Source organism: Seriola aureovittata, chromosome 18, assembly GCF_021018895.1.
Source record: "Seriola aureovittata isolate HTS-2021-v1 ecotype China chromosome 18, ASM2101889v1, whole genome shotgun sequence".
NCBI classification, from domain to species: domain Eukaryota; kingdom Metazoa; phylum Chordata; class Actinopteri; order Carangiformes; family Carangidae; genus Seriola; species Seriola aureovittata.
The window spans coordinates 12,226,331-12,236,648 of NC_079381.1; the positions used below are offsets into that span (position 1 = coordinate 12,226,331).

Here is a 10,318-nt window from a genome sequence, read left to right on the forward strand (position 1 = left end):
GATATTTAATAGTTTTTGTCCAGCTGTGACTGTTTAATAAAAAATGCATAAACATCCTAAAAATCCTAAAAAATTTTATTTCTTTGTTTGTCTTGGCATAAAAAAATCTTAGTTTTTAGGGTGGTGTTGTTGTTGACCTGTATGCTTTTTAGAGCATCAGCAACAATAATTAATATACAATGGATCCATATATTTAATTAATATAATGATACTAATGATACTGCATAAACTAGCTATTAAATAAAAAGTATACATTCTTAGTGGCCCCTGTGCCTATCTGGGTGAATTAACCTGCAGCTGGAGGTAAATTTGTACTGTCAACCAGTCTGGTTGACAAGTCTGGTTAGGATTTAAACATTTTTTCATAAATGTTTGACACAAATGAAAAAATGCAAAAGAGCAGGGCTGAACAGGTAACTACCAATAAAGCTTGTAGTTCACATACTGAATTAAGAAAGCTCACTGCCACAGTGGTAGATGATTATCAGTACATTGACTAAATTATGGACTTATGCTTGGTGCAGTCAATGAAGAGCAAAGAAGATTGTGGCAGAGTTCACTTGTGGGTCAGCATAATTCACGTGCAGTAGTTCAAGAGTTGTAATCACAACACTATCTCTGGGCAGAGTTCCATATTCTGTAACAGAGGGGCATTGTAACCACAAGTCAATGACAAAGACTGAGGGGCTTTCACACAGGGTGCTGTTGATGTCATGCAGGGTAGTAGACACGGGTGAAGGGAGCGCTTTAAGGTGATCAGCTGGAACTTTCACACGGGCCCTGAAGCAGTCATTAGTGGCTCCCCAGTACATGAAGACCACAGCGCCTCCCCTCACCCCTCCTACGATCACACTGGGATATGGTTAGCAGAAATGTGGGAGCTGGAACTCAGCAGATGTCATTGAGCATCTAATGCCATCCTTCAGCTCCCAGTGGTTCCTTCTGACCCTCAGACCCTTAATCAACGAACAGCTACTCTTCTTCAACAGTTATTGTTGGTTCCAAATGTAAAACTGTCTGCTGTGAAAAAAAAATATAAATCTGACTGATTTAGATTTAGTTTGATATTAGCAAGGCTGTCAGGTTATCAAGATTTATTCAGAAAGAAAAATAATGAATTAAGTACAGGATGCACAGACTTGAAAAAACAATCTAATTGAACATGACTCTTTTTTCGCTTCCATATCTACTGGTCTGGGGGAACAGCTGCCTTATAGATTGTAACAGAGAAGATGTGGAATGCTTAAGATCTGTATTTTATTTTATTTTATTTTATTTTATTAAGTTTTTTGAAGCAATGTTAGCCACAAGGTGGCACAGCAATACAGCCCTGCAAAAATGATGCATCACTGTGACGTGCGGGGAGAATAAACTGAAAGAGCTCTGGTTGCACACAAATTCTGACATTACAGACACTCATAGATGGAGTCTATATTTTAATCTAAATATTATTTCACTCTGTGATCTATGCTGCCTTATTAGGTCAGAGGCTCATTTTCAGCTGATGTACTGTTTGGCAGAAACTCAGCCACTCATCAGTAAAAGTAAATCACTAACCAGTGAATGAAGCCCAGAGGATAATCTGATGTTTTAAATCATTTTTACTGCAGGTACATGCTTCTTCTTCGTGTATCACAGTCATTTGTGTGATCATGGGTGTTAAAGCTGAGTATGTAGGCAGTCCATTTCGCACACCATACTGTGGCTGTGGAAACAAATACAACACATTTTTTTTGTCCTTAAAACAAAACAGTGTTTTCACTCTGCCTTTAAAAAAGTGGCGTTGTATTTATCTGAGAACAAGTTCCTATTTCACAGCAGAAGAAGTGAGACAGCTACTTTTAGAAAGCGTGTTGCTAGGCCAAGGAGTGTGTTTGCTGTAGTAAGTCCAGTTTTAGCTACAGAGATCTTCTGCTCGCCCCTGTCTTATTGCCTAGAAACCAGTTTCGAGCAAGTGTGAAGGAGTGGAAAACTTTTCTGGAGAACCAGCTGCGAGTGAACTGTCGAAAAGGTCAAGAAAGTGGCGTCAGGGACCGTCAAGTTAGAGGATGCTAATGCTAACACAGCCAAACTAACTGGAAAGCGTACGAATTAGCGACTGGAAAAAAGTCACGAGAATGAAGCAAGAAGTGAAACCAGGTGTACTGCCTGCATTTAACAAGACAGGGCAACGCCGCGGAAAGGTGAGCTTTATGGTTTAATTTTATTGGAAGTATTCTCAAACAACACGAGACCAACCAGACTAACCAAACAGTTTGCCAAATGTGTGGTGGAGGAAGTAGTAAAGGTAGGCTACCACCTCAATGTAGAAATGTACAAGCCCTGAATTTAAAGCGTTGAGTAAAAGTACACAAGTATTATCAGCATCAAAAGAACAAATACAGAGGATGACATGTTATTCAAAGGTTTCATGCATTAATCTGATAAATGCTGATCTCTGGATTACAACAAAACTTCCATTACAGCAAGTGATGTACCTTTGTGCAGCAGTATCTGAGAGTCTTTACTTTGAGGCCACACATATGTAAAGAAGTACAATTTTTTTTTTCATAGAAAGATAAAGTAGCCAGTGCAGCTTGATCACCCCTTGTCCTTCCACTCTTTGTGGATTTTGTGTATCCTGTGGCCATCACTTTCCATGGCTTCTTAATTATAATTTCTTAGAGCCCAGGAATCCAATCAGTGCCTCTACCTCAGTCCTCCTGCCTGACTCCATGTATCAATTGATGTGTGGCTATTTGAGGGATCTGTATTATGATTGGGTGTTTATGTTCTGTGTTTATCTTCTAACTATTGGCTGATATATTATTAATCAAATTTTTTAAACTCCCAAATATTGATTTCAGTATCTGCTTCAAAAATCCAGTATTGGTTGGACTATGAGTTACACTAAATGAAATAATAAGAATAGTTAATAGTGCAGGAGCCCTCTTTAGACCAGTACTATTTCAGTTGCTGTCGTGGTGTGTTTTAGGATAGCAGGAAGAGCACAGGCATCAGCTAGATTGACAGGCCTTTACAGGTGACTTGTTGACCTTGGAAAGTTGCATGTTGGTAAAGATACACTCAGTTGCATGCACAGAAGGTAAATACTGTATAATTGAACTGAACTGAACTGAACTGAGCTGAACTGGATTGCTTTATTCTGAGCATAAACTGATCTCTGACCTGTAGGGAGTGGTGGAAATGTGGGTGGGGTAGCTGCGGATCAGTGTTTGGATAATTTGACTGTGATGGTGTGAGGACAGGTAATTAAGCTGCACAACAGTAGTGGCTGTAGCTCAGAGAGGAGGTTTGCAGAGGAAAGTGGTGACTAAGTCAGGGGTCTACCCCACCTTTTCCCTAATGTGTGCTGGGAAAGACTCCAGCTCGCAGTTTAGAGAGTGGATGGGTGGATGGGTGTAGTAGTGAAGTTCCACAAAATGGAAATAAACAACTTAGGTTCCTCAAATTGTAGTTAGGTAAATACTGATAAAGAAAACAGTTGGTGGTGTGCTTAAATGGCCAAGAACTTTTTCTTTAGGCTTAGCTGAAGGTGAACTCTTATCAGATTTTACCACAGGAGAGTTTTTAATGGATATTTCAATTGTCGTTATCTCTGTTTTATAACGAACACTTTGATACAATCTCCATTGTACCGTATGGTGACCATTTATATATCACAACCTGTGTACCATGAGAACAAAATGTTAAAAGGTATTTTGGGTCTATATAAGTCACTTGTCTTATTTTAAAATTGAAAGTTATGTCTGGAAAAATACATTAGTTTTTTTTTTTTATAGCTCTCCCAGATACTCCTGTGAACATGTCAAATGAAAAATGACATGAATGAGAAGCAGTAATAGATGCATTTTTTATTAACATTAGAAGAGGATAAATCAAGATTAAAATGATCAAAAAGTTATAGGTTAGATCATGTTAGTGATAAAGCATTAGAGGCATTTTTAGACTGGTGTAATAAAGTATGGCAGGAGGGCAGACTGCCCAGAATTTGGAAGCCAGTAAGCCTGTTAATTATAGGTGGATTGCTCCTCTGAAATTGTATCTTTGTGATCTTTGTGAAGTAATGGAACATATGACAATGAAAGGATTTACAGAAGCTGGAAATGTATCGTCTTTAAGTGGGGTCATGAAATTTCGGGTCACCATGGAAATGAAGATAAATAGAAGATAAATTGGAAAATGGTTGCAGCTGTGTTCTTCATGTGGATGAAAAGTAGGAATTAATATATTAGAGTTAGTTATTTATCAGAGAGAAATGATTCACAATGTCAGGTATTGTATTTACCTGGACAGAGGATTTTTACTCTTGTCCTCCTGCTCAGGAGAGAGTATGAATACTGTTCTCATCTTACATTTAGTTCGTTAATGTGAAATATATAATAGTTGACCAGAGAGGAGTTCATAACCTACAGTTCAAACAACATTTCTGCCAGTTGTCTGCAGGGCCTGTATACTCTGCCCCTCTTAAACCAGTCCCCAACAAGTGCACTATTTACCCTGTTTGGGTAACTAATTAACAACTGTTTTAAGAAATTACAGGACCTTTTTAAAAGAGAAACTATATAGTTTTTAATCCATTTGCATCTTCAGTAGGAACTGCAGATGCAAGTCTGAGTGTCACAGACAGGGTGGGGACATCAGGAATTTTATTGAGAAATGGCCACATTGCTATTTTCTTTTCTTTTTGTGGGATTTGTTGAAAAAAATAGACTAACAACAGCCTTGTGCTTTAAAATGTCACTTAGAAAAAAAACCCCTGTGAAAATATGATATAATGAGATAAATGCATTAGCTGTCAGCTGGTAGGAGTGATGCATCCACTCAGTTGTTTCCAGTTGCTATGAAGCAAAATGAACCAAACAAAAAGCAGTTGTAGAATTAGATCAAGAAAAATGAGGATGAGTAGAGTCTTGGGGTGAGTCAGGTCTGGATCAGGTCGTCATCTCAATAGCCAGCACAGTTTCTATTAAGCGCCATAGCTTTGACAAGGAAACCTGTGATTGATGCAGAGCAGCTCAACCCCTCCCTGAGCTGCATTAGTAAAACAAGAGCAGGCCAGTGATATGATTTTATGCACATGCACATCGATATGTCAGTCAGCCATGAAAATGATTCACTGGAAGACCATAACCAATCAGGGTCATGTTCATGGAAAAGTGGCACAACAGTTCATTCCCAGTCTGTCAATAAGGGAGAAACAGTGTGTGTTTGTGTGCAGTAGGCAGTACAGCAAATGACGGGTGGAGTAAGTTAAGTCAGTATATTTTTACTCACCCTAATAATACCTACAGGCCATTTGCCAACATTCAAACACCTAAAAAGTGTTAGGAGATGCAGTAATTGCTGCACACAAGCCACAAATTATGGCAATTAGGGGAAGCTAGCATTTAGGAAATGTGAACAGACAACACATTGCTCCTCCACAGTTCTAGGAGCTGGAGAAATATTGCAATTCAATACAGAGCAAGCTGTTCATAAAATCACTGAGCCAAGATCTGGCTTTTTGCAGCCGTTGCTTAACAAAGGAATGGACTCAGACTAAAAGCAGAGGCATAGTGAAGCTGAAGAGACAAGGTATACCCTGTGGAAGTCGGGTGCTTTTCATTTGTCGAATGAAAGGAAACAGCAAAAACAGCCCGCCCCACATCCTGAACCAGCTGCCAACCACAAGTCAGACTGTCCTGAACCCATGATTGGCAGATAACCTGACCAAAGCTAACCACCAAAATAACTGAAAACGTACAACAACTCAGTACATGATATTTCTGAATCCATCATTTTATAACAGTAACTGCTGGATAACAGTGATGTAAAATTATCTGTAGGACAGTACTAGGAAGCTACTCTATCACGCTGTCACATTTTGATCATGATGATCAGATCAGATAACCACACATTCAGCAACAAATGGAAGTAATGAGTAGCTGATGGAATATTGAAGTATGGGAAAAGAGAGAGAGAAATATTATATAATATTCCACTGATCAGTTCCTATTGCCTATATTAAGTTTGATGTCACAACTGCTAGGACACTCAGTCTTTTTGTCTGTCTCTGTCTATCAGTCTGACAGTTTCTGTTCCTGTTCAGTCTAGTCCCACAATGCACTGGCACTAAAGTGGGACTTGTGTTGCAGGCAGGTTTACTTGCACTATTGACCTTATCTCTCAATTTGCTTGTGTCTTATTTATCTACAAGTGTTTTCTTAAGTTGCAATGTGTTGAGCTGTCTTGCCCACTGTAATAGTGGGAATCAAGATGCAGGAAGTGTTAAGTAAAGTGGTAGTGAATATTCAGATATTGGTATTGGTGATCAGTGTCAGTTCTGATTTGATCGTGCCTAACACTTAATCTAGAGAGTATGTAAACGTGTGTACCACTGGGAGTCCATTGGTTTCCTTTTCTAGCATAAATCAGCTGTTCACATCTCATCTTCATATTCCTGGGATTGTAACATTCATGTATGTATAACCCAGCAGGCAACAGGAACCCCTAAAATCTGCATGGCTGTTAAATTACTGCAATAGGTTGCATTGCTGTGGATTGTAAGATATCTTTTTTTGATGCAAGTGTTGTGGCTTTAGGGATGGCAGTGTTGCAGATGATCAGCTGGTTAATCTGAGCATCGCTTTGGTCCTGATTTAAATATCTCAAAAGCTATTGAATGAATTGCCATGGATTTTGACATACACATTAATGGGTCCCAGATGATTAGTGCCACCATGAGGTTCACATTTGTGGTTTTGAGTTAACCACAAAGTGGTTAAGTGGCTAAGTGAAAATTAGCACGCACATTCAGGATGAATTTTAATAACTTGATAACCTTGATTTCCAGATTTTTCATGCAGAGCTATCATTAGGTTGAATATTCAATCTGTCCGATATTTTGGTTTATGACCTGCAAAATGAATCACATGCCCATCAGCCTCAGCTCTACTTTGTGTTTAGTGCTAATTAACCATGCTGACACAATAAACTGAACTTTAAACATGGTAAACATTATACCTGTTATGAATCAGAATGTTTATATTGTCATTTTGAGCATGTTAGCATTTAGCTCTGAGCACTGCTGTGGCCTCAGAGAGCCACCTGCCATGCTGTGTACTCTTAGGCTTGTTATTTCTGATAAATATTAAAATATAAGACTTGTTAGTACTTTAAATTCAGTTGAGCAAATGCCATTAAAAAAAAAACTATTAACAGTGCTTCTGAATTTGGATATTGTGTACATACAGCTCAGTGGGCACATGCTGTGTTCGTTTGGATTCTTAGCACAGGCTTTATAGTTTCCTTTTAAAAAAGCCACTTATCTGGACCCTCACATTGAGAAATTATCTGCAATATCATATCTCTTAATCATTCATGGAAGTAACAATTACTGCATTAGAAACAAGTCCAGTTTCTGGACATGCAGCAATAGCAGGGAGTATAGAAGAAAGGCTTGACAGCAGTCTATAGTAGGTGTCAGATGGGTCAAGAGAAGGTTTTGTGGGGAGGACAACTGAGTCAAAGACAGATGGCTCACAGTCAGATGTCAGGGAAGGGTTGATGATATCAGTCAGGAAGCAGAGCAGATCAGCGATGATGGTCCGGGAGGGGGAGAAGGGAGTGGGTTCAAGAGGGCAGAAGTTAAGTCTGCTCATGGGAATTTTTTTTTAGGACTTCATTTAGAATGGGTTGAGGGAGACATTAAGCTCATGTTAGAGGGGTCAGCAGAGGAGACAGTGACCAGAGGGTGGAGGATGATCCTCGGCTGTCATCACTCTCTTTGTGGAGTGAACAGAGGAGAGGGGGTTGGTGCTGAGACGAGAGGAGAGGATAGAGACGAGTTTCTGTGGGTCAGAAGCGGAGGACTGGATTTAAAGTGGTAAATAGCAGATTTACCAGCAGATAAAGGTGAAGAAAGGAGGAGATGAGATACTAAAACTCTTCCAAGAAAACCAGATTTGTGGAATTTTCTAACAGCTGCCCGAAGGCTTGTCCATTTGATTCACCAGGCGGTTTATGGCCAAGAAACAGGTGGGAGCAAACAGACAAGCTTAGAGGAAAACAGAAGAAGGTCCTGTTGGGATAAGAGGGCAGGTATAAATGTGGAGGTCATTGAGGAGACACAGGAAAGAGTCAGCCAGAGGGAAGAGAGGGAAGCTGAGGACAGGAACCAGGGAAATCACAAGATATACTCAATGTTAATGGTGAGTTTTTATAGAGGTGAATGGAGAGGGATTCAAGTGCTGACCAACAACATACAAAGGGTCAAGTGAGGCTAGTGGCAAGGACCTTCTTCTTTTCTCTCTCTTTTTCTTTTAAAAAATGTCAGAATGATTCAGGAGTCCTAGAAATAGACAGGGCAGTGGAACATGCCAGGGATTATAGATATTTATTGTTTCAGAACTGTCATCATAGGGCCAAGAATTTCTATTTGTGCCCATGGTTGTTTGTGAACGACTTGCATTTTTAGAAATGCCCTCAGTCCCTTCTCCTTATTAGATATTGGATGTCTCAATACTGATGACAAATCGGAGTTTGTCCTGACCCCAGCTTAAATCTCAAATTGACGGACAAAAGACTTTTAATGTTTCCAAGATCTAAGAGTAAAGACAACACTATTTCTGATCAGGGCTCCTTAAACATCACAGCAACCTGTCAGAGTTCATGCTGTAGGTGAATGTGGATAAAGATCGATAAACGTCACCAATACATATTTTCAAATCCTCTCCTGATTTACTGATACTTATCACCTAAATGAATATGGCACAATCCTGGGACCTGGATTTCATATCAGGACAGACAGCATCATGCAGCAAGATGAAAAGACACATGATATCTTTATCTTGTGTCTTATCCCTGTTTCACACGTCTTATCACATCTCATTTGTTTGGTTGTCTGTTCCAACAATGGCATGTGACCCCGTGTTTAACATCATGTTACCCATGATGTTGTAGTGTTGCTATAAATATCATAAAATATTGAAAGCATGGATCATGTCTACACCAGAAAATATTTTTCTTTAAATTGCTGCTCATGGTCCTGTCCTCATCCTTCCATCTCTGTTATTTGGTCACCTTTTGCAGCATATGTTCTACTATAGCATTCGTATACTAGTTTGTATAATACACCCGCTGCAGTGAATGCTATGGCTCTGAGGTATTTGAAATAAATAATATTATTTTTGCTCATATGGTGTGTGACAGAGGATGTTAACTTTTCTTTAGTTCATCTTTCTTGTAGCTGTTGAATTTTAATTTTGTATGAGTATGAGTTAGGGATTTAACCCTATGGGAGACGCAGCATGTATTTAGTATTGCTGTTTGTGTTCATTCCTCTCAGAGTAACTAGATTGTCAATAAGTTGTAAAATTTTCTCATGTAGTAAATCAGTCTGCTACTTCAACATTAGTTGCTTAGCACCACCTTGTGACAAACAGTCCTTAGAAAACCAGAGGTCCCACCTCTTTACAACTTGTACTTAAAATTTCCCTTAGTTACTCCCTGATTCATTTGAATGAATAAATAAAGAACATTTCTATACCACCCTTGGATTTTTTTTCCCTTTTTTTGAGCATCTATCCTCCCGCTCTGTAACTCAGTCATTTTTTATTGTTGGCACCAACTCCTACCACATGACAGTCACAAGGCATGATTTCGGTGGAACGCTCCCTTCTCAGCAGTGGATTTTATTTATGTTCATCTCTCAAACAAATTCCCACTGTTGCTTAAATCAATCCACAAAAGAACATCCCCATGACCTGAGGACACTTTTCTCACAGGGATGTAAATTAAGCTTGAATTAATAAAAAATAAGATGGGTAAAAATCATTTTAAAAACCATCAGCCACACAGTACTGTAATGTTTTATGTATGGTCCCCAGTCTGATGAACTGAAAGCCTTATCAATGCTGTAATGATATTAAAACATGAAAAATACCTCATGACTGTAACATAGAGGTAACAGGGTGACCTGCTGGTTAGAAACATCATCCTTTTACATATGTTTGATCACAGCCATTATATTATTATTGTCTTCTGAAAGAGCCTTTATTTAGAGCATGAGCAGGGTTCTACATTACACCAATCTTCAGTTTTTATGCAGTGGTTGAGGTTTGCCACATAAATAATGCGTTACAGTAAATAAAATCTAATTTGTGTGAGATTTAACTTTTGAAAGACTAAAAATGACAAAACAAAACATATACTTGGGGACGTCTGCAAACCTGTTGGCAGACACATTGGGTCAGCTGGGGTTTATACACTAATTAGAGTGGAATCTGTATGGCGGTGTACACTGTCACCCTATCACACATAGGCCAAGTTCATTCAG

The 10,318-nt window shown here is 39.0% G+C and overlaps 1 long non-coding RNA gene across 1 annotated transcript in view; it reads left to right on the plus strand.

The window, feature by feature from the left end:
* The first annotated feature begins 1,087 nt into the window (after positions 1–1,087).
* Positions 1,088–10,318, plus strand: part of LOC130186283 (uncharacterized) — a 41,221-nt gene continuing 31,990 nt past the window's right edge. Inside the window, exon 1 of the long non-coding RNA XR_008830273.1 lies at positions 1,088–2,183. This is a non-coding gene — a long non-coding RNA (uncharacterized LOC130186283). The remainder of the gene's footprint in view (positions 2,184–10,318) is intronic.